The sequence below is a fragment of the Chamaea fasciata genome, unplaced genomic scaffold, assembly GCF_029207755.1.
Source record: "Chamaea fasciata isolate MVZ Bird 193981 ecotype frontalis unplaced genomic scaffold, bChaFas1.0.hap1 SCAF_10, whole genome shotgun sequence".
Taxonomy (NCBI): domain Eukaryota; kingdom Metazoa; phylum Chordata; class Aves; order Passeriformes; family Sylviidae; genus Chamaea; species Chamaea fasciata.
This window is the reverse complement of record NW_027094095.1, coordinates 11,167,953-11,193,366: the sequence shown is the minus strand read 5'-3', so window position 1 is coordinate 11,193,366 and position 25,414 is coordinate 11,167,953.

Here is a 25,414-nt window from a genome sequence, read left to right as displayed (position 1 = left end):
CTTGTGAAATCAGTTAAGAATGTTTTAAATTTGAATATAGAAATATTTTATTTATAGATCACATTTAATAACATGAAAAAACCCGTATTTGTGGTGTGTCAAGAGCTGGAGTTGTTATGCTGAATAATAGTCTCATGCAACCTGATGACTGAGTGGTGTTCTGGGGATTCTACAACACTGTGGAAAATACTGATGTTTAAAGTTTTACTGTAAACATTGTTGAGAAAATAAAAGAAGCTGCAATCTGCCTTTGGTGGAAGTGAATTAACTGGCATCATCTTCATTGGCAGTTTGTCAGTTTTACACCAAAGCCCAATCTGGTTCTATAAGAACAATCTCAACACAAAGATACTGTAGTAGGAAGCTGCAAACAATGACTTCTCAAGTTCTCCTATCCCTTAAACTTTTACCAGGGGTGATTTGGCCAGGTTTCATGTAGTGTAGTTAAACTTCCTTCTTTGGTATTGCACTTTTTTTCTTTTTTTTTCCCTTTTCCCTTTTAAACACGTGTTTTTTCTCTCCCTCTCATACTAGCAGATGGTTTCCAGTTATATGCAGGAGCTTCTGTTCCCTGGGTTGCTATGCAACAAAATGCATCCTATCTGCATCCTTTCTGCACTGTATCCCATTTCCGTTCAACAACTCAAAATAACCAGCTTAGTGCTTCAACATGCTGCTTCCTCTTTTCTACAGAGTTGAATATCTATCAAGTATCTTCCTGGGCTTCCTATCTCTTCCTGTTACAGCCTTGAAAAAAATGTGTTTGCCCTGAATTGATTTTCCTCATCACTTCCTATTTACATCAGTCCACTTAGTGCTAAGGCAGGCAAAACATACATAAATGAGTCACGCAGCTGCTAGTCCATAAAAAAAATAGTGTCAGCCAATTGTGTGATGTTTGAAAGCAAGATTCTTCATTGTTGTCAGGTGTGGGGTTCCTGTTTGTCCTTTTTATCGTGGCTTTGTTTCCCTACTGATACCAGAAAGTTGAAAACAAACTTTTTCTTCTTTTTTTTTTTTTTTTTTTCTTTTCTTTTCTTTTTTTTTTTTTTTTTTCCCTGCTGGACTGGTGAAAAGGAAAATATTACTGTCCAGCACAGCAAGGGAGAAGATGTGATAGAAACAGTAGTATGGTTTTCCCTGGCTGATAATGAGGCAAACTTTTTGATGGCGTTAATTTTGTGTTACTGGATATTGACCACTGTGGTTGCAATTGCAAGTGTTATGAAGTACTAGTTTAGTATTCACTCCTAATGCTAAGTTTTGCATGTTATAAAGCATCTACACTGCTTTTTAATGCTCATCAGGCCAAGTGCAATTACTTTTCCCTTCTAATACTTTACAGATGAATTTAATTCCCATTTTGATCATATGTTGGCTTTCTCCATAGCAGGGAATGTGAGCTCTGGAAAACCTTTTGTTGCTTGCTCTACAGATAATTTAGTAGGTTAAAGGACACAGAGGTTTCTGTTGTGTAACTTGAGCAGTCTAAAGTCAGGCATGTGGTGTGTCCTCAGCACCTACACTCCCTCTCTAGTCAATGGAGAAAGAGGCACCTTCAGTAAATGAATTACAGTAATTCAGTCATTCACTAAGATAGGTGGGATGAATCATTGAGACACAGGATTTCTGTCTCTTTAGCAACAGTCAAAAGATTTTGGCTGATAGCTTGGGTGAAATGTCTGATTCTCAAATTGCTTAAGAGAATCTGGATGTAAGCAGTCTGTCTAATTACAGATTTTTTTCTGTTTCGCAAAAATATTTTCCATTTGTTGGTATCCCGTGCCGTCTTTTCCTGGTACAAATAATTCGATCCATGTTAAAACTACAAATAGGAGTGACGACTCAGCCAGTTTGTCTTTTTATAATTGTTCTTCAGGGGTAATGTATATAATGAAATATCTGGGGGTTTTTGTAGCCTGAGCTCAGCTTGGGTTACACAAAATCCAGTCCTACATTTCTGGAGCAGAAGTGTGCTTAAAAACCCTCTTGTTGCCAATAGCAGTGCCCATACTCAGATAAGGACTAAGTTAAGACCAGCTGAGTTTTAGTGCCTGAATCTGTCTTGCTTGCAGTTGAAATAAAGCTTTTGATGAGAGATTATTCAAGGCAGAGTTAGATGATGCTTATCCAGGGCGCTGTTTTAAACTATGTAGAACAATTTTCTACGTTGCCTGAAAGCAGAATTTCAACCGCCATTACCTTTCTGAAGGAATCTGAAAAGTTCTTTTATTAGATATCATTAGTTCTTTACAGATCAAGTGGACTTTGAAAGTCTATGCTTCCTGCATGGTTATTGACATTTTAATTTTCCTAGAGCTATCCCTCAGTCATTGTGGTTTTGACTCCCTGGCATGACCCTCCTCCAGGAGCTGGAGGTGCAGGACAGGGCTTGTGCTTCTGGTGCTGCTGGGCTCCTGCTGTCCTCACTGCCAGTGCCTCTCTCAGCCCTCTGGCCATGGTTCTTGGCTTTCACCTTCCCTCCCACAGCCCAGGATAGGCTTTGGCAGGGACAGGCAGATTTCTGTAGCTTTTGAGGGCTGCCTGTGCACTGCCTCTCTCCTTGGAACCTTCTTGGCTGGCACCAGGAGCATGAAGCAGAGCAACTCAATTAAAAGCATTTCAGGTGGAGATAGAGCCCTTTGGGTTAGAGCATTTACTGGGGCTCAGGGTCCTCTGCTTGCTCTCTTTCTTGCCCTACAGAATGCAACGAAACCTGGGCACTTGGGAGCAGCTTTTCCTTCAGGAAGCTCAACCCCCACTGCTACTTCCTTACTCTGTGGTGGCAGCCTGGGCACGGGTTTATCCCTGTCAGAGCCTGCTCTCAGGGCTTCTCCTTTTCCTCCACTTCCCCAATGTGCTGTAAAGTTGAGGATTCCCACTTCTGCTGCTCCCTCTCTACTCTGCACCAAGGTCTTGGTTTAGAGGCTCCCACTTCTGCCTTCAGGAGCAACACAACTAATTCTGGCCACCAGGTTATAGCTGTCCTCATTCTGAGACAAAACCGGATGGATTTCAACTTGCTACAGAAATAGCGATAGATAATAAAGAATATGTTTATTTAGAAAGTGCCAGTTTCAAACTAACACTAATAATACAATAGAATTAATGCACAGAGGAATTTTTCCCTGTTGGATCTTCAGAAAATGTTTACATTAATGCAGGAAGAGAATGAGTGCTGTAGTTCAGCAAGGTGTGGGAGTTGTTGGATGTTATCTGAAGGGCTCTGTGTATGGGAAGGCTGCCTTGGGTGTTCGTGCTTTGCTCTATGTTCATGCTTTAATGTTTTGGAAGTTGTGCATTCAAAGGATAAGCCATGAAGGAGGATGGCTATAGAGAGGCTGCCAGGGATCATCCTTTTAAGTAGTGTGAGCCATCCACCATAAACCATGAGAAAGGAGAGGAGTTCAGTTCAGGAGGGCTGAGGGAGTCCTGTCCAGTAGAAACCATCTCAGCAAAGGGTTTTACTCTGAGAAATGATGGAAGGATTTCTCTAGACAGGTGGTGTTTCTTAATGAGACAGGATGCAAACTGGAATTTAGATTATAGCCCACAAAATTTAAGAAGAAAAAAAAGGGCAAGGCTAACCTATACTTTATTCCTTCATTCTGATGAGTACCCCCACAGTCAAACATCTCTGATGTCCCAGGATCTGTGCACACGGGGACATTTGAAAGCTTAGGCCCCACATTCAATGTGTCAAACACAGAGCAGTGGCAGATGTGCTATAATTGGTGTTGCTTATTTTATCCAGGTGCACTGAAACGTGTACCACTGTTTTAAGTCCATATTAAGATTTCTGGACTCAAGGCTTACTTCTGCTAGCATGGGGTATGTATAAATTGAAGCAAAATTGGTTCTTTTTGTAGATCTTGCTGTGTTGAAGGTGGATTTCCTTTCAATAAAGCAAATGACACCATAACCACAGAATGATAGGAAATGCTAGCTGTGGCCAAGTTATTTCACAATCAAGTTTTTATTGTGAAAATGATACTTCCTCTTAAATGAGCTCAATGCTTATTGCTTCTCAATATAGAATTTAAAGTAATGTGTAAGAAAAATATATTCTCAAGACATTATTGCTAATTAGGAGATACAGAGAATACATATCTTGGATTATGACTTGGAAATCTTATCTTTAAAAGGGAGCTCTGTTCCCTGTTGATGTCTGTCTTAGAAACGTGCAACCTAGAAAGACACAGAAAAGCCAGCATAGACTAACACATCTTCAGTTCTTTTAAAGCAACTCAAGTTTCATAGAGTTAAAAAGTTTGCTTGCAATCTTCCCTAGGAACCTGATGCAATTTGTTCCTATTTGAACTTCTAATTTAGCAGGCACTTTTTCTGAGTGTTGGCATAGTTTTTTAAATTATAGTAAGAGATATGTTTAGTCCCTTTTAAAATAAATTCTGTAACTCATAGGATGATAAGGTCTTTTCTAGCACTGCTTAATAGCAATGATGGAGTCAGAGGAACAGATGAATTCATATTTTGTATGAAAAAAATCTGAAGAAGAATGTTAGGAAAAATCTCCACTGGGCCAAATCTTTGTACTGTCTTTGTTTCATCATCCGGTAACAAACAGGTACTCCTGGAAAAATTGTCTTCACTATGATTTTTGTTTATTTGTTTTAAAAAGTCAGCAGAGCTAATCCCTGGGAATTAGAGGCCAGTCAGCAGGAGGTCAGAGTGAAAAGCAGGAGTGCAAAGCTGCAACTCATCTAACAAGAGATGAAATTATGTCCATGTGTTCCTCTAATAAGCAATTTGCATTAATCACTTTCTGGTAGCCTCACCAGTGTGTGTCCATGGAGGGATGTTCTTTCCCAAGCATTGATTGCCATTGTACATTTGAGTTACTTTCAACTTTCTGATCATGATCAGTATACATATAGAAGGGTTTGCAAGAGGAATATTGTAAACCAGATTTTAATAAAAATGACAATTACAGCAAAATGTTTCAACAACAGCTCTTTGTTATTGACACAGTAACAGAAGAGAGGCAAGCACAGTAATTAACAAACCAATCAATTCCGGCATTATGCAGATTTTCTGCAAAGAAAAAGAGACTTCTGTTCACACGTCATGGATTCTTTGCTTGAAAAATAAGCTTTTTGCTGCCTTATTTCATCGTGTAGCCTAGGACCCATTTAAGAAAGTCTGAGAATTCATACTGAGTTTACAATATGACTATATGAAATCAATAATATATTAATAAACAATATTTGTTGTATGTAAGCAAGGTATGACCAATATATCTATAGGGATAGGCCAAGTTCTAGCTTTCTCTACAGGAATCTGTATCTGAAATTCATGATGAGAATGAGCCCCATTAAAAAAAAAAAACAAAACAAAGAAATGGTATTCTCACGCCTCTCCAGAGAGGGGGGAGCATTGTGCTGCAAGTTTAGGTTTCATATGTAAGTAATGTGCTATGGCAGGTGCCCTTACAGGCTACAGCTCCCAACCTGCTCCTGGCAGTGGTGGAGCTGCATCCTCCATCCCATGCAGGTTACTGTCACTTCAGGGCTGGGAATTCAGCTGGCAGTAGCTGTGTGGGCAGCTGGAGTCAAGCTCATCAGCTCAGTGCCAGGGTCCAGGCAAGGCCACTGTGGCCTCTGAAAGCTGTAAGGGAGCTTCAGACTCTGGGCGGGGGTAGTGTACACAGTATATCCCATGGCATGATACCTTTACAGCACCATGTATGTCCTTGAATAGAATTATTTAATAAAATATAATTTTTTGATTGTCTGGCTTTGATTAAAAGTGATTTGTCCCACTGCTGGAGTTAGTCCTTTTTTAAAGCAGACTCAGTAACTAAACTAAATGAATTGAGAAACAGTTTGGTTATATAAGTATATTACCTCTGAGCCCAAAGTGGTCCTTCTCAGTATGTTAAGTTTAAAAATATTTCTAATCCTAACTCTGTAGAAGGTACTCACAAGGGACAAATAGCTTAATATTGACATAGCCTTAAATATATTGAAAATACATAAATCAGAATAATGAGATTCATAAATGTGTTAATATTAATAGAGAAACCTTTTGGGAAATGTAGTGTAAAATCAAAGAAAAAGATGAACTTGAGATGTAAGCAATGATTCTAGTTAAATGAATAAAAAATTGGATATTTTGTTCCTCAAGTCAGAAAAAGACATTACATCCTTTTGAAATTGTGCTTATGTCTTTAATACTGTCATAAACAGACCACAAAAAACATTAGGGGAAAAACCTAAAGGTATCTGTAAAAGCCTGATAATAAATTAAACCACTGGAATGATTTGTTTTTCGCATCATGGGAGGAGGAAAGCACCATGAAGCCTTTCTTTCAAAAATTCTCTCTAGAATCGATCGACTAATTCTACACTGAATTTCAAGGCTATAAAACTTTATTAGCAAGAAGAATATGTATATTGTTATTCATTTGTTCACACTGCAATGGTTAAGGTCCTGTCAGCATTTCCATTAAAAACCCCTGTAATTTAACAGGAAACTCCAACACACATAAAAATACATTCAGGCTGCATTTGACAAAAGGACTGCTCTAACCAGATTCTCAAAATTAATTCCATTTAGATGTTTTATACCTTGAAAAGGAGTGAGTCACGTTCTTAGAGGCACATACAATCTCCTACCTTCTGCAAAGTATCCCCAATGTCAGCAGCTGCCAAACCAGTGCTCTTTACCTCCCCTTTCCTGGCTGACCCACACTGTCCATCCACAAGGAAGTCCACACCTCCTGTCCTGCTTCCACTTACATGTTTGACTTCTCTGCATTATTAACGTTTGTTGGGCTGTGTGATTTTTTTGTCTTGAAAATTCTTCCATGGAACTGTGGCACTGTCCAGGCCATGGGACAGATTCTATATGTGAAGATGCTGTGTTGTCTGGACTGAGCTTCTGATGAAGCTGATGAAGGCTTCTAGGGCAGCTGCACTGGCTAGTTCTGCCCCAGCTCAGGGAGCTGAGGGTGATGCACAGTGATGCTCAGACCACTGAGCTTGAATCCCAAAGGGGTGCTGGGCTGGCCCAGCCTGGTGTCCCCCATGGTCCCCATTGCAGGGATCCAGGGGCTGAATCCCATCTCAGACCCTACCCTAAACTCAGCAACTGCACTGTTGTGGAGGGGCATCTTCTCAATGCCTTCCTCAAGCAGTCTGAAAGTCAATAATCACATCCTCTGCAAAAAGCTGAATTTTATGTCATAAGACCAATTTATTTTTGGTATAGCAAGAAATGTTTTACTGTTCATGATTTAAACAGGTGCTTGTGTGTGTGTCTGAGGCAAAATACAGCTCAGGAGTGTTCAGACAGAGTTTGTTAGCAAAGTAAACTTTGGCTGTTGAAACTACCACACCTTCATGCTTTAAGCAGAGTCAGTGTAGGGGCATCACATCTCCTGGATATCAGACAGACCCAGGTTCTGCATTGATCACTGTTAAACTGGGCTTGTCAGGGTGGGAAACAAGATAGTTCAGATGTTTTTACGTTTTCTAATATATCATTAAATCTTCAGTGAATGTCTCAAAAATCTGGTTGATTAAGATTGTAGAAAATCATGGGGCTTTTTGAGCAATAATTAAGTTGAAGTAGTTTGTAAAAATTTTCAGGTTCTCTACTGCTTAGTTGAGCTGTCTGCTGTGTAACGGCGGAAGCCAGACTGTAAAATACTGTCTGCTCCATTTCTTTAAAGTTCCATCAAAGATCGCTCTCATTCATGTGTAGCTGACTACTGTACATCAGCAATGTTTTCAAATCTCAAATCAATATCCTGGATGTTTCCAGAGAAATTAATTAGTCTCACTGAGGAGTTGCTTTCCTAGTTTGGAAAAAGCCCCCTTTGCTCCTATTGGTATTGACTACACAGTCAACTGGATAGACACAATGTTTACCCTCCTAAGAGGTCAATTTAACTGCTCCAGGCACTACAGTAAATGTAAGAACACACTTTTCTGCTGTTTGGTTTATAAGCATTGACCACACACAGACTCTTGGTTGAGTAAAATTCAGGCTATTGTTTCACTACCCATTTTTATGAATACCTATCCTTGATTCTAATATGATTCTTAATTTAGTAATTTTCTGTTTAGTGATGGTCACTTCCCTAACAACAGTATATATATATATTAAAAAAAAAATCTTGATTTATTTCAAGGGAAGCAGACAGATTTTATCAAAAGGAAGCTTTATGATTAAATAAGACATTTAAATACTGAAATTATGAAATCCTATAATGTGCATTAGAAAATAAATTTTGACTACAAAACAAAAGCTTATTAATAGAATTTGCATACATCTCCACAACAGTACTTACATATTCATAGTATTTTGCAGTGTAGGAGTGATGCAATATTTGTCCCAGAGTCAGAGCTGCCATTCACATTTTTATGTAAGGTATTTCTGCAGGAATGTGCTGCCTTCACCATGTAATGTAGAGATGTGCATTTTTAAAATGACATGAAAAGTATATTTAAGATGTTAATGTTTACATGGTGCAGATTTTTATGAGAAATTGATGAGTTCATCGTAGACTGAGTGCTGACAGTGCTTCCAGAGCTGCAGACCTCCCATCCCTTGTTCTCAAGTAAAAAGTTTGGAAACTGGGAAATTTCATTTTGGTATTTCCTAATGAAAGGGGTTTATTTTATTTATTTCATTTTCTATTTTCCATTACTGAACATTTTCTTAGAAAATATCCAGCAAACCCCACAAACCAAAATCCAGCAAGCTTAAGTGGCCTGAAAATGAAAGGATGTTTGTTGGGGTGCCTTGCACTGACTTTTAACCATTGGTCTTAAGGTCTCCAGTTTATAATGTTAGCAGGTCATCAGGAAATTAAACCAGTAGTGGAATTCTCTCCTTATCTAAAACGTCCTAGCTCAGTTGGAGTTTACTTCCCAAGAGATAATGTGAACTGTAGGACCACTGAACCCTTTGTTTCAGCAAATAGATCAGTGGTTTTTGTGTCTCAGGAGCAAGTGAGACTGTCCTTTAGCTTTCTGGTTTGGACATGTTCTGAGCAGACAGGAGACATGGATTAAGGGCCCTTGAGCAGAAGAGGAATTCAAACACTGTTTTCTGTGGGGAAGTGCTCTCACCTCTGAGGTTCTGCTGTCCAGGGAGGGACTGCTTACACTTTTTAATTTTTTTAAATTTTATTTTAGTCCTTGGTTATTTTCAAGTGAAACGGTAACTTTGGTAATAATTGAATAGGTTTTTGCCAAAACCCACATTTGATGAATGCTTTATTTGCTAAACAATCCCTCAACTGTGTGAATAATTTTGGATTTAAGTGAATTCTCTCTAGAGAGTTTATCAGATCATTTTAGAGTGCACAGAGTAAAGTTAGAAACCCAGAAAGTGTTCTGCAGTCAGCTTCCTGCATGTCTGTTAAAAGTGGGAAGCCCTGTTGGGTTTTCCTTCCTATGACAGCTCACCCATAACTCTTTAATCAGTTTTCCATAGCTGAAAAGTGTTGTTGGCTTTGTTTATTACGGAGAACTGCGAGTCTGTGTTTTCTTCTTGGTATGGCCAACATGAATCATGGTTTATAAACATCCTGTTGGTATTGATGGAATAACTGGGGACTTAATAAGACTTTGATCTTTGCAAGTAACTCACATATAAGGCACAATGTCGGTACTCTTCAAAGTGTCAGCATAAAAAAAAACCCCAAAAAACCCTTACACAGGAAAAAAATCCTCCATGAGTGTAGGATGTACGCCGAAATGTTATTTCATGTGCAGTGTTTCTAAGAATATGTCTTAAACCCCCTAACATATTTGGATCCAAGGAGTAAAAAAAACCAAAAAAACAACAAACTGATTTGATTTCTTTCTACTATTTTATAAGAATATATTCAGGAATTTGTTGCAAGAGCTAGGAGAAGGATGGGCCATTCTGAAATCCAGACTTTTAAAATTATTTTTATTTGTTTTCTTCTTCTTTTTCATAAAAATCTCCCATGTAAACAATGGCTGACATCAGTTATAGAGATGGTTATATATATTTATGGCTATATACACAGTAATATAATTATCCTTTAGCAAAGCCTGATTTCTTCTTGTGTCTAAGACTGGCAAACAGTGCTGCATGTAAAAATAGAATTTTAAAATGACATAATTGATGATGCAAGCATTCTGAAAATAGAGCATTTTTTAAACCAGACAACAGTTATGAAAGTTTTTAGAAACATCATTTACAAGGTGGGGTTTTCTGTTATTTTGGTGGGGTTTTTTTTGCAAACTTGACAGTCCTTTAAAGATGACCCTGTGGAGTACAATAGATGGGACAAACAGTGAGAGACAAGTTTCAGATTGCTTTTGAATAACATCTAAAGCTTCGTGGTGGCCCCTTTGATGTGAGTCCAAGGGGACTGACCACCTGTGTTGCTTTGTGCAGTGATGATTTCTTAATCAGGAAAACAAGAAATACAATATGACCTCAAGTAAACATTTAAGGAATCAGAGAGTAAATTTAGGGGTTTTTTTTTCATGATCTTTGTCAGTCTTTATACAAAAGAAATAATTTCATCAACACTATTAAATGCTTAATTCAGTGATTTTGCATCCAGACTTCCAAGATCATAGAGTTTCATTTAAAAAATTATTTTCCACTTATCTCCTAGAATAAACTGAATAAAACAGGCTTTTAAAAAGTCAATGTATATGACAAGTTCCTTTTTACAGCTTTACAGATGTGAAGTTTACTCAGGGGGTTTTCACTTCACAAGTCATTGCAGATTATTGAATATCCTTCTGAAGTAGCCACTACTATAGCAAAATCTCCCTGGCCTGATTTGTTCCCTAAGAATAAATAAAAGAACTAACCATTATTATTTTATAGACATTTAGAAAGATGAAATAACCTGATATTACAGGATAATTAATGCTGATGTCCACACTCTTTCTTGTTTCCATGGATTTCAATACTTATCAATGAGGCAATGATAGATATTTTTCAATTTTTATACTGGCTGTAAATCAACCATTCTGCAATCATCTGAAGTGGTAGTAAATACCACCTCTTTATAATTTCCTGAACATAAAAATTATATCTATTACTTCAACTAGGAAGTTAATGTCAAGAGGATATATTGAAGCTTGAATTTCAGTAATAGTGCTGGACTGGTGAGCATCATAGTGTTTAAGATACTTGCCAGTCATTTTTTTCCTTTTCAGAGAGGAATTGCAAAGAGAAAGGAGAGGGTTTGTTACAGATAAGCCTATAGAATTCTGTCTTCTAGAATGTGTAGTGTTCTTTCTCTACATAGATTTCCAAACAATCAGTAATGTAGGGTTTTCTTCAACAATGACATTTTAGCTTGTCATATTTCTTTCTAGACCACATATCTGAAGGAAAACTCACCATACATGTTTAGGTGTATTATAATGAGAGAGAAAGTTGCTAGGGAGTACTTAAACTACAGATCTTCTTGGTTGAAGGGCTGAGTGATTGAGAAATGCCACTTTAGTTCAGACAAGGACACAGAGTTTGGTTCATGTCTGTAACGCTGGTATAAAGGAGGTTTGAGGCCACAAAATCATACTGATTTGAGTGTTGGGGGAAAGCATTAGAGTCCTCCAGAATTGTTTTACAGATTGCTAAGCCCCTCTGGTGAATTAAAGTTTCAAATGGCTTACAGGCCTTACCCCTTATTAAGGATTTGAACTCAAAGCTATTTTTTAGGATGTAGGCTATTAAGGGATGAGACCAAGAGGTTCTGTTCTGTGGTGTGCTGAACGTCTGCCGGAAGAGAACGTCCTAAAACTTCCTCCAACTTTTGAGTCCCCACCATAGGGGCTGGGAGAAGCTGAGAAGTTTGGGACTGTAGCTGTCCTAGGCTGCTTTAGGCCCCCCATTTCTCAGTTCAGAGCACTTTTACCCCTCACCTGGGAGCACAGATTGTGGCTCTTTTCAGTCCAGACCCTGGAGCATTGAGAAACACAGGCTTGGGCAAAGGTGGGGCCCATGCCAATCAAACCTGTGCCTTTGGGTAAAGGAGTTGGCTTGTTACAGTGGCAACCTGCTTAAGAGGTGGGGTAGAAGAAAATGACAAGAGCGCAAAAGGACAATGATAAAATTGCAAAGTTCTCTTATTACTTTGTGCTGCAAGTTTTATTTGTGAGGTTCGTTCTTTTCTCAAAGCATGCCTTTGTGATCCAGAGAAATATGTTTCTACCTAAATGCTACTGCAAGCTCACAGATTCCACTTAGGATTTCTTTAGTTCTGTTTAGTAAATCTTTTCAAGTGAAGTGTTGCTGTTTTTGCCTTGCTTACGTTAAATCCACCTTTGGGATTAGTTTGGTTATTTACTGTTAATAATGGAAATAAGTCAAAGGGGAAATGCTTTTCACACGGAGCAGTCACCATATTCTTCTGGAATGAGCATTCTTTTCCTTTGTTTTTGAAACAATCTTTTGATTTCTTTGGTTTTCCTTTCATGACGTTTAGGAGAAAAGGAAACTGCTGTTGAATAGGAATGCCTGGGATTTCTGTTTTACATTAGACTTTTTAAAATATTTGAACTCTGCTTTGTGACGGAACAAATTAGAGCTGGAACCGCAGGGTGGGTAAAGAGTTTCAAGGTTTCCTTATTTGATTTTCAGGGGTCTATATTTACCCTACTCTGTTTTATACTGTGAAGTACCCTTTCTGCTCATTCTAAACAGTCTTTTTATTGGTAGCAGGCTTCTAAACTTATATTTACCTGCAGAACAGCTTCCAATCTTCTCTACTACTATGTTTAAAGAAAACCAACCAAACAACAAAACCCTGACAAAAATAGCAGATTTTTTCTGCTACGTGCTTTGACAGACAGATGAAAACTTCCCTTATGCCCTGTTTAATTTTTGTTTATTCTCTCTGCCTGTCTCAAAGCACAGTTTTTTGTAGATTGATTTCAGCCTTAAGAAAAGTAAAACCTTAAAGCAGTGTGTTTCCCCTTCCTTAGTAAGCAGGCAGTGAATCAGAGATCTGAATGTTGCAGTTTTGTTCAGTGGGATATGTGCAGTGCTGGCACTGCAAACTGGTGCCTTCCCAGAGTCCCAGCAAGGCTCCATCTAGAAACCAGTACTCAGTTCAGGCGCTTGTGACAAGGGGCTGTGTAATCTCCTTGCTCCCCTATTGGGTGTATTTGCTGTGTGATAGAAACTTGAGAGAGATTCACTTGTTCAATAAAAAGGCAAGTGAGATGAAACTCATTTCCTAACGTATTTTATCTATGCCAGCAGTTTGGTAGTTCTTATATACAGTAAGCAATAAAACTAGTTAAAAGATCATTAAATAACTCCCATGAAGTTATAACAATGCAATAAAAAATCTAACCAACAGAGCACCTTGCATCATGGAGCCCTTTAATCAGTCTTTTCCTGGGCTGTGTTCAGACCAGTGACCATAAATCTTTCAGCTATCCAATCTCCAGCACTGCATTTCCTCTTTCGCTCTGAGATCCTGGGCCACCACGGAAGGAGAGCTGAAATCTTGCTGTAGTCACTGTGATGTGCCAAGCAGCTGTTCAAAGCTAGAAAAATTGCTTTGAACAAGGCAGAGAGAAGTTCTGATTTTAAACTTCTCTATTAAAGTGGTAATGAAATGTATTTTTGTACATAGCTTTGAAAATCCCCGCTGTGGAATCATGCGCTATCAAGGGTCATTTTAATAACATTGATTGTTAAAAGACACAGCTCCCAGTGTAAAACCAGAACTCATTAGAATTCAGGATAGAGCTGATTACAGAGGAATGCGTAAAACTGAATATTAAGAAGATTAAGAAGAGCTGGATATCAGTGCTCTATTCCAAAGGGAAATCCACCATGTGCTTACTGTCCCAATCAGTGGTACCCAAAGGCAATGTGTACCTCTGTGAGTGTACCCTAATGGAGAGGGAACTCTCGGAGTTTGGCCAAGGGTAACTATAAATATTAAAACCTGTATTATCAATGTTTGATAGAAGCATAAAAAATTTATGGTTGTATACAAATTTATTCTTTAGCAGAGGAGACACATGAGATTTTAGACTGCCACTGTTAAGTCACGGTTTTTTCTTTCAGGCAAAATCTAATTATTTCCACCCAAATTTCTTTCTTCCTTTAACAGAGGTGGCATCATCCAAAAGAAGTAAAATAGAATGAATAGCTGAAGCCCTGCATATAGTTAAATAGCAGATTCTGTATCAAGGTCATTCAGATAGGCTGTTCTGCTATGTTTTGTTTCTTTTTCTTTTTTATTTCCTTTTTTAATTTCCAATCCCCTAGCCTTCTGCCTCCTTTTGCTATTCAGTATGTGTTTGTCACACTCTCTCTTGTTTAGAAACAAATGCATTCAGACATCTTTGGTACTTAGAAAAGCAGCCTCAAATTATAGTAATCATTAACATAACAGGAACACATAGGAGTTATCCAGCATATGGAAAAAGCCTGGGAAGACTTCAGTGCATTCTGTAACGGTATGAGATGGAAATCAGAGGTATCTACCCAAATGTGAATTTCCATGCCCCTGTAACATGCAAATGGAATTACTTTCCACATTGCGGAGAAAATTCGTTACCTAGATGTAGAATCTGAAGAGGGAACCTTCTTGTCTTGTAGTGGGAAGATGTAGGAGATGTAGCAACACCTAAGTGTTTAAAATATGATTATCAGAATTGAAATGCAGAATTAACCAACCTTACACTATTTATGCTAATAGAATGATAAATGTAAAGTTCCTGAAAAATACAACGCGCAGAGAAACTAATTTAGAAACTAACAGTCAATAGTGGCACTAGTATCATTCTGGGAATGTATTTCATAGTTCTCTTGTGAAGTATGCAAAAAATCAGGACATACTGGGTTTCTACATTTTACTGCAGTTTTCTGCCTTCTCATCTGGTGTCTTTTGAGGGGCCAGACAGATCTCACTGGGACCCTTTCCCTCTCCCAGCATCACCTCCAGTAAGGCCCCAGCTCGGCTGCACCTCAGTGTAAAACTCTGCAACAAATAGCCAGTAATCATCTCTTTAGTTTGTCTTGGGCCCTCTGCAAGTCCAGCAACATTATTGTTGCAGAAGCATTTGAGAAATACATAGAGGGTATAAAAAACCCCCAAACAAACAGAAACGAGATATTTAAAATATTCTCCTAGGCTACCTATCCTCCCATGTATTGTTACTATCGTGGTGCCATGGCCTCACTGCTGTTATTTTCCCTGTGGAAAATTACATTAATCCTCTTGGCTTTCCTGCAAACTATACTGTGTGGCCAATAGAGTGGGAATTTTCATGTACTTTGAGCAAAAATGCACACTTAGATGTGGCAATACGTTTGTGGTGACACTGCTATTGCACTACTAAGTTGCAAGATTCATTTCACTTACATCGCTGTAAGTTTATTTAATTTAGATTAACAAAAGCCATCATAGCATAATCAAAACTGTATAAATAACTGAAGCTTCTTTTGAATAAATCGATTTTTGAATAAACAAAGAGTAGAATACACTTTCCTGAAATATAGGACAAAATGCTGTGTATAAAAGTTTCAGTAACTGTCCATGGACAGTCTTTGCTGTAAATGAATGTTTTTGAATAACACCAGTAATCTGAAGGTAATGAAAGCAGTTTATGCAAGGTGCAATAATCAGCTATTGTTGTGTCTACAGAACATTACTTTATGCTACTGTGTAGATGATGTCTTTTTAGTCTTCCATCTGTTTTGAAAAAAAATAAAATTCAGAGGCCACTAGTCTGAAAGAAACAAGGACAAGATAATAACTAGAGACACAATTAATCCCTGTGCTTTGGAATAGGACAGCTTGTTACAACAATCACAGAGAAAGCTGTACAGAGGTTGCAGGAAGGCAAGTTAATGCAATGCTTTAAAAAAAAGGGAACAAAGAGTGTTAGAAAGAGCTAAATTACTAAAGCAAAGAAATGAAAATACAGCTTAATAAGAAACAAATGTTGCATGCTGTGTATTAACAGTGGAATGCTTGCAGAAAATATGGAAAAGTCTTTGTTTACTCAACCCTGACTCATGGGCAAAGGTTTACATAAACTGAGCTTCTCTCCTGATCACAGGTATGTGGGAAGTCCTGTGGGGATGGGTAGTCAGTAGGGCTTCTCACTCACTCGAAATCAGACAAATGTTTGGATTCAGTCACTCAGGGTACAAACTTGGTTGCATAATTGTCAGCAAAAAGCTCCCATTTTATCACTGGGGCCAAACTCCCACGAATGCAGCAGGCTCCAGCTCGGTTGCCAGCCCTGGCTTCTAAAGGAGCAGCAGCAGCGTGCCGGCAGCCAGGATCCACGGCTGGCTCTCAGCCCTGCTCCCGTGCGGCAGCACACGGTGCTCTGCGCCTTCCCGAGCTGCTTCTGGGGCTCTCCTTCCCTCACTGACAGGAATGAGCTTTTGTCTTATGTGCAAAGGAGGAAATGTTAGCAATAAAAGCCCTCATTAATGAATATACAGAGCAGATCCTGCTTTCAGTCTTGCCCTTCCAACCTCACTGGAGTTGAGGCCGTCTTGATTCTTGTTAGGACTTTTTCAAGCCTGCATCACCTCCAGAAATCCAGAGAGCCTTTGGGATGTTAAGGGCCAGGACCAAGAAAGCAGAGGTTTATATAGTGGGACATCAGAGTGGGAAAGAGAAAATGCACCTAGAAAGAACCACAGTGGGTGATGTAAACCCTTCTTACAGTCTAGAGCAATTTAATGAAAGTAAGTCAGAATAAATAAATACCTGAGGTGGAACCAAGAGGCAGCTGACCCAGCCTGAATGGGAACTAAATTACAGTTGACCCTATTACCCTCCTCAAGGGGAAGGAATAAAAGTTCCATTTTTTTTTCTGCTTTAAAAGAAGTTTTACTAATCTAAAGAAATGTCTACTGTTGGTAAATGTGCATGGTAAGTATTTCATGGATTGAATCAATTCCCCACTTTTTGTTCTGACACCCTTCTCACTGCATAGGGATATTCTACAGATGTACAGAAATGCTGCACAGGATAGGATGTTTCTTTATGGCATTTCCACGTGCTTTAAATCTCTGAAGAGTTTTCTGTGTGCGTGCTTTATATTGAGTCGTTAAGTACAAAAACAAACTTATTCACAAACTAGCTTTGATCTAGGCTTCCTGTGATTTATCTGGGCTGCCTATAGCATGCACTGAACTCCTGCCTGATTGTTATTAGCTCCCCAAATATTTATATCACTCCAGATAATCAATGCTTATCACAGCCAATACAGATGTTATGGGTTCCTCAAAGAAAGGCACAGTCAGCATAATAGCACTTTAATTATTGCAGCATATGTTTTCAAATAAGTATTTTCTCTCCAGTATCAATTGAACAGAATAACTATACACATCTTATTAATGGATGATGTTAAAAAATATTATGCATGTAAATTACAGCTTTTCCCACTAAGTGTAAGAAGCAATAATGCAATGTCTTGGAGGTATTAATGTTCACTTAATTTAAATCATGTTGCTGGTGCTGTGTTCTGTTCTCATTCCCTTGCGTTCGCACTCTCTACAGGATGTTTTTCATTCAACTGCTGTGTAAAACAAATTTGCTTGTGGGGGTTTGGTGATATAAAGTATCTGACTGGCACCAGTGCATTAGTTATTCCACATGTAACTGAAAACATAAATTCAATATTTGGAGAAGTAGAGATAGCAGAATCTACTGCTTTAGAAGATGCAGATGACATGGTTTCGGTTATCAAGTGTGCTGCAAGTTCATGGGGAAGTTCAGTGGAGAACACGCTGAATCCTTCTGCCCCTCAGCTTCCCAACTTTTTGTAGCCTCTTACTCCCTGCACCATTTTGAAGTTCTCCAAAGGGAAGTGCAATGCTTCTTTCTTTTTTTAAATGATATTTCAAAGAAAATAGTATCATTTACTCTGTAGTATCATTTATTCTGTAAGGAAGACTAAAAAGTCATCTGTCTCCCAACAGAATCTAGGCTAGGAACTCCACGAAAATACTTCTGTAGGCAGCACAGTCATGCTTTGAAAAGGGCAATTACTCTTTATCTCTTTATAAAAATACTTGCTGCTCATGCAAGATATTAGGGACTCAGTTCTGAATAAAAATTCTGATTCTGTCTTCTGGATACATACAAATCAGAAGATAGATATACAAATTGGTGTGAGGATTTTTCATACCTTAACTACCTAAAACTTTGACTCTCACCTAAAACCAATAAAACACTAAAATAAAGTTAAAAATATTTTTGAAGTGGTTGAACATTTTATTACTGTTCTCATGCCATGAATCGGCAGACTTTTGTCTCTGATATACGCAGAATATACACACACATACATACATGCACCCACACGCAGACATACAAAAGTCTGCTGAAATTCTGGGTCCTTCCAACTTACAATGAGTCCAATAATCAAAGTTTTTTCCTGAAAATCTCTATTCCTGAGGTCACTGGATTAGTTCAGGATTTCAGCTTCTGTTTGAAATGCAGGCTTTCTGATACCTCAGAACCACCTGGTAAACTGGACCTTTCATGACTGACTAAAAAATATAAAATGTAACAGTAGTAAGCTATCTGTATATTTAGAAGGAGAGAATAATTTGGATAAACAGTTACTTGAAAGTTTATAATGCATCCAAATGAGACTTCTATTTTCTTTTGCAGGCTTACAGACTTGCCATTTTATAAATCATGCAATGTAATCATAGCAGGTCCCCACAGCCTATATTTCTAGTCATGTTACCCTTCTGCAGGAAAATGATATCTTATATGTTATCTGTATTGTTACTTAACTAGAATCATAGAATTATTTATGTTAGAAAAACCTTTTAGATTGAGTTCAACCATAAATGAATAATTTGGATGAGTGTGGTGGGTTTTTTTTAAGGAACACTTTGTTTTTCTGATTTTTTTCTTCTTTTTTATTTTCTACTTTAAAGTGATGGCTTGAGCTCACTTATATGGTGTTGTAAGATCATTGATCACCATCACAAGACTGCAAACTAAAAAGCAGGCTAAAGTTAAGTTGATTTAACTCAGAATTGAATGTAAACTCTTGTTCCTAAAAAACAATTGCACATATGTGGGTAATTTTCAGTGCAGTGGATAAACATTATACCCTTTCATAATTAATTTGATTGTTTCTGTACAACAACTCTGCTGGAGAACTCGGACAAATACTCATGCTGTGTGCATGTCTCATTCATGTGCAAACTGTACCCATTCAGGGTAACAACCAGTAGGAATAAAGCACTGCCTGCTGACCTGCAAACATAAAGGGAAAAGGAAACTGGAAAAAAAAAAAGGACCATGTTGGTATTGCACGTTCCATTTTAGGATTAAGGAAATAGTCACTGGACATAGTTGTGATTGAGCAGACCCCTCCCCTGTTGATTTCTATGAGAAGTGTATGAGTTGTTTCCTTTACACCATTGAAATGTAGAGAAAGGGTTTTAATGCAGACAGTTAAATTCATGGTAACAACCGTTCTGTTAATGTGCAGGGGTGTACCTGGGAGCTGTATCCTCATGGCCTGGTCTGTTGCATAGATCTCAGGGCAAAAATATCAGGAGATTCAGTGCCACTGAACTTGCACGCACTAGAAGGGCAGTGGATTAAAAGTTGATCCACTGTTTTCCTTCAGCATAGATTGAGTCTCTTCAAGTAAAGTTTCAGGTCACTTCTGGGGCATCACTACAGGTAAATGAGGAGTGTGTTTATTAGTCTCTCTGGTAGATAAGAAGGTTTCAGTTTTAATGATTTCAAGATCAAATATTTGACAAAAAGTGAAAAAGCAAAGACCGGAGGTATATATTCTAAAGTGAAAGAGGGAGGAGAATAATGAGTTTGAAAAGAATAAAACACAGGCTGGTTAGTGGAAAAGAATGCTACAAAGGTCTCTGTGTGAATCTTTGGTTCCTGGAGTTTCTGCCAATTCCTTTTATTACTCTTTCAAGTAACCAGGTACATATGGCATGTTTGTAAGTAAAGCAGTCAATGAAGTTAGTTACACCTCTGCATTTATTACCCTACCCCTGAGTATTATTAACTTTTACATTCCCCATAAAATATAATTTATCACTTAAATAATTTGCTTTGTGTCAGGGTTCAGTGTGCTCCAGTGCTTTCCTGCTCATTAAATGAGATATTTTTACTTAATGAGCCCAGAATGTCCTTTGCATTTAACATTAGAATTGATTTCAAACACTCCATTTTTCTAACATATTTGTATGTAATTTCAGAATGTGGACTTCATTCCACAGTCTTACTCTGAAGAAAAAAGAGCTACAAAGAATAATGACCCATGAACTCTGGAGAGGAACACAGTAAGTATGGGTGAATATTTTTAAAAAACACCTATTATCTGCCTGCACTTTGCATTCTTCCATCTAGTTTGAAAGTCTGAGTTACTATTTGAGCCTGATGCTGCAGTTATTACATACATAATACTCCATTAGGAAAGTGTTTTTAGAAGGGACTGCAAGGTATGGATTTCCATGAAATTAACAGCATTTAAAAATAACCCCATACTTAGATGTATGTGTGTGATCCCCTGATTCCCCTGATTCATACAGCAGACAGCTAGTTTTTCAAATGTACACAGTTCACATGTGAATATATATATCCATAGGATAAATAAACATCATAGAACTCTCGCAATGTGCACCTAATGGGGATCTGGCTCATCTCTTTGCAATGGCAAATAATCACTTTGCAATCATTTAATAAAATCCAAGTAGAGAAACCCTCTGTTGTGCAGTAAATCATTTGCTCATACTAATCACTGGAACTAAAAACCAGCCCAAACCTCTGAGCTATCTCAGCAATTCCAGGATAAACACTGTGCCGCCACACTTTAAATGGAATTTTGCCACCAGCTAGATCTCAAGGAGTCAGTGAGTAGTATATGATGGATTCACAAGTGGGTGTTCATTTGAGTCCATTATAACAAATGTGACCATCTGTGCATCAGCTGTACACCACTGACATGCAGGGTGCAAGTCTGATCAGTCAGGTGCTCAGGATCCATGGCAATGTGCATGGCATGAAACACTCAAAGGACAGGAAAGCTGAAATTCAACCCCATAAAAATGGTAATATTGTAATGCAGATTTTTTTTTCTTCTGAGTGAAAATTATTAATTCCTGAAATGAGCAAAAATATATTTGTATTTAACTGAACTTACAACTTTTTTTTTCAGAATATATTTGGCCATCATTAAATGTCGTATGCACATTTTCCCATGGTTGCTTTGTCTCATCTGAGTAAGAGCTTGGGTGTCTCTGTTTGCTCCTCTGGACCAGGTTCCTTGGCTGATCTCCATTTCCTACAAGGCATGTGCAGCCATGGAACTGTGGGGCAGCTGGATGTGCTGCAAGGGTTTATTGTGGGGTGTGCTGTGGCTACCATGGCACATGCTGGGCAAAGGAGCACAAGCAGGAGGTAGCAGTGGGTAAGCAGTCTGTGACTTGGTGTAACAGCCTTCCTCAACACACTGTCGTGTTTGCCAAGCAAAATCTCAAAATTCTCATCACACTGACAGAACAAGCTTATTTGAAAAAAAAGGTTTTAAAATATTGCAATACTGTTTCACGAGCCTGGGTCATGCCTTGTAGGTCAAGGAGAAAAAGAACACTTCCCCGATTGTGGCAATAGCAGTTAACAGTAGTGGGATTATCCATACAAGCGTATGAAATGTGAGATCTTCATCTTTGCCATGCAGGGAGAGAAAAACAAATGAAAAATTGGAATCAACTGTTGATTATAATTTAGTGAGGGGTGAAAACACCCAGGTGTATTTATTAATGCCATCTCATCATTGAAAAGGCTAGTAAATAACATGATAGCTCTGATACAGATTGGGGAAACAATCTCATTGAAGAGGTAAAGTATGAGAGAATCTGTACTCTTCTCTTGCTGTTACCCATCAGAGGGTGCATCACATACCCCTAGGAAATCAGTTTATTTTACTTTTCCTTACAGTGCTTCATCATTTTGTCCATTTGAGCTGCAGACAGTTAAGGTTGGTACACTCAAGCTGACTGTGCTTTTTTTTTTTCATATTTTTCCCTGTAAAATGAAGAGTGTTGGAGTTTTGTTTTGCTTGGTGCTTTGTTTTATTTTGGTTAGGTTCCCTCTCCTTCCTCCCCCAATAAAAAATAATGATATCATTTACTCCAAGAAAATAGTGAAATATCACTTTAGAGACTGAAGTCTGTAATATTGTAGTATATTTATGTGGTCTGATGAGTTCTCAAATGATAACAGACTTTTTTCCCTTTCTGATTCTATAACAGCAATAGATGTGCCCTTCATTTCATTTTTTAAGGATAGACATGAGACATTTTAAATTTCATTTGAATTACTTTTCTAGATGATAATTATCATTGATTGTTATGTTTCAAATTCGAATGTCAAAGAATTTATTTTTTAAATGAAAAAGAAGTGATTTCAGTAAAAATTCAGTAACATATCTAGCCAAACCAATTATTTTAAAAATAATTGTTTATCTTCTGCGCTGTGAATGTTTAGTTGCTCTGGTTGAATAATAGTTTGCTTTTTATATCATATAAATCCTGGGGATGTCTCAATGTGTGCAGAAAGTAAAGTGTGATGCACTTACATGAGAAATTTCAGTGATGGATCAGCAAGTTTTTTGGGAGAGGGTGTTGCTGTGTTGCTTAGAGTTGACACTGGACCTACTGGAGCTGCAAAACTGGAGCTTTCTCCCCTTTAATATGAACCATTCCTGGAAACACATTATGTTGTAAGAAAATTCAGGTAGATTATGGAGGAGTCACGCCTATAATATTTCCTTGATTCCTGTAATTGACAATTTGCATTTTATTAGTATGTGTACAGCTGATCTTGGCACGGGTATTACGAAATAATTCTTTTCATCAGGGAACTGCCAAGACTGCTTTTTGGTTGCTGTTTTTTCAGTTGATGGTGTGATCCTAAGCCTGGGGGAGAGCACAGTTTGTTGTGGAAAGTCTCTGGCCAGCAGAGACTTTGCAGAGGTATTTGAGGTATTGCAGAGCTGGTCACTGGCACCAATACAAAGGCACCAACAGGTGTCTGCAGCCCAGCTGAACGGTGTTCATATGGGGCACCTAAAGAAAGTGAGGAGCACAGCAACCTAAGGTCATACCCCAATTTTTCTCTGAGGTTTGAGACCCTCGTCTGTGACTAGAAATGGCTGAAGAGGGAATAAACATCAGATGGATACAAGTGTCATTTAAGGAATAAGTACATTGCTCCACTGGGCTTGTATCAAAGGATCCAGTATATGCATCTGCAGGCAATACATTTTACTTGTTTGTTTGGTTTTTTTCCAAATCAACTATTTTTATTTGAGAAATAATCCATGCAGTTTCAAGAGAGGGTGAGATAATGGTGTTTATCAGATTCCTTTTGGGAATGGCAGTAAGTATTTTATAGCTAGTTTCAGTTAACATAAACTTTCCATAAATCAGATACATAACGTTTTACACATGTAGACTAAGGCCAAAGGTTCTCTTCACTTCTTGAGTGCATTGACATTAGGTTTTTTATTAGTGCCCATGATGAATAATGCACTTGACTTTAGTTTTGACAGTATTATTAAGAGAAACTACTGCATGTTTCTTGCAGAAGTACCTAAATGGCCAACTTTAATGCTGAAGAAAAGTTTATCTTTCTTCTGAATGAATTACTTTTTTGCTCAGCTTGCTACCTCCTGACAGCTGCAGCCTTTCTTGTATCGGTGGTCTCTGTGTTGCTGCCATCATACTGTTTGTGTGTTCAGGGCTGGCCTTCGAGCTATCATTTCTTTGTGTCTTGGGGCTGTGTGGTTTGGTTTTACAGAGGACCTGTAAAACCTGGACCTAATATTGCCACTGCCATCCACTTTGCCACTACTGTGTATACTTGCAGCTGTCCAGAAACTCTTGCAGAGAAATGTAAATTGCTGTTCTTAAACCTAAACACATATTTTCATAGTCCATACTACTGCCACTGTGCCCAGGTTAATCTGGAATTATTTGGGCACTCTTCTGCTTTTATAGCTCAGATTCTTCACACTTTTCTATTTGAGTCCTGTGATGCTTTGACTTCTCTGCTATGTTTGGGATGCTCCCATATTGTTTTCAATTTGGCTGGAGTAGCTTTGCTTGCTTGCAAAATCCCAGGCTTTATTTTAGATGTTCGATACACTCTTTCCAAGTGTTTTGATACACTGAGTGTTTTATACCAAATCCAAAGCACCATCCTGCTTTCTACCAGGAAACTAACCCTTCCTTCCATATTGTGAGGATTATTGTTGTTCAGATCAGTTAAAGGCTTCTGTGTTTTCTCTCTTCTCTTCTATTGCTGGGTTAAAATTGAGTTTCTTAGGGGTTTTTTGCACAGGAGTATTTTACATGTAGCCTGTTTCATATCTCCTTCTAACCACTGCAAATCTTAAATGAATCTTAAATAATTGCTGAAACTTTTGAGTGACACAGGGCAGATTTTCTCAGCATCCTGTGTTCCTGGGAAGTTAAACTGCAGTAAGAAATGCTAAGCAGTACAGAACTTTCACCAGAACTTCTGAATTTTCTGAACTGTCATCTGAAAATTGTAACTTAAAGAAAATAAAACCCCTGTAAATGAAACTGGTTTTGATGTTCATGAATCTAACTTTGGTATTCTGCAAGTCTCGTTCTTCTACATGTTAAGCACAAAATGATCTATGAGGAAAATGAGCTTGAATCTCATTAGACATCATCCTGTATTAATGGAACTGGTTCACTCATATTTTATTCATTAAATAATATTTGTCAATGTGTTTTTCTATTTTAAACTTTTACTGTAAAAGAGAGCATTATCACCTCAAAGTATTTGTTTCCTAGAGTGAACGCCAATATTATCCAGTCACGCCATATTCTCCTAATTATGCTGAGGGTTTCTTTCCTAACAGCATTTATTTTCGGGTGTCAACAATACTTCAGTTAAATGTAGTGTAAAGTGCACTTATTTAGCAAACTTGTCCTTCAGAAAAGGGTTTTTTTTGCCTTTAAAACACCACTAGATTGTTTCTTTCTGTCAGTGCATGATACAATAGAAATCTTAAATCAATAACACTTCTTATTCCTATGCAATTGATGCATAACATCCTTCTTCACACAGAGGTTTAATGTGTTGTAAATTAATTATCTGGAATGCGTAGAGGGTCAATGGACCTTGGTATGACCAGGATGTAATGTTAAAGTGTTCCATTTCCTTCCAGCTTTGCTCAGCTCTCTTGCTGATTCCTCTCTCTGTGTCAGCTATGCCATCTTCTGCACTTTGGTCCCTTAAGTGTTGTTAATGCCCCTCGAGGGCTTGATCGATAGGAAAAATTTGCTTTACCATAAATTTGTCCAACAATTTTCTTTCTTCTGAAGTACTTTTCTTAACTGGACTTGTACAATGCTCCATAGTAAACTA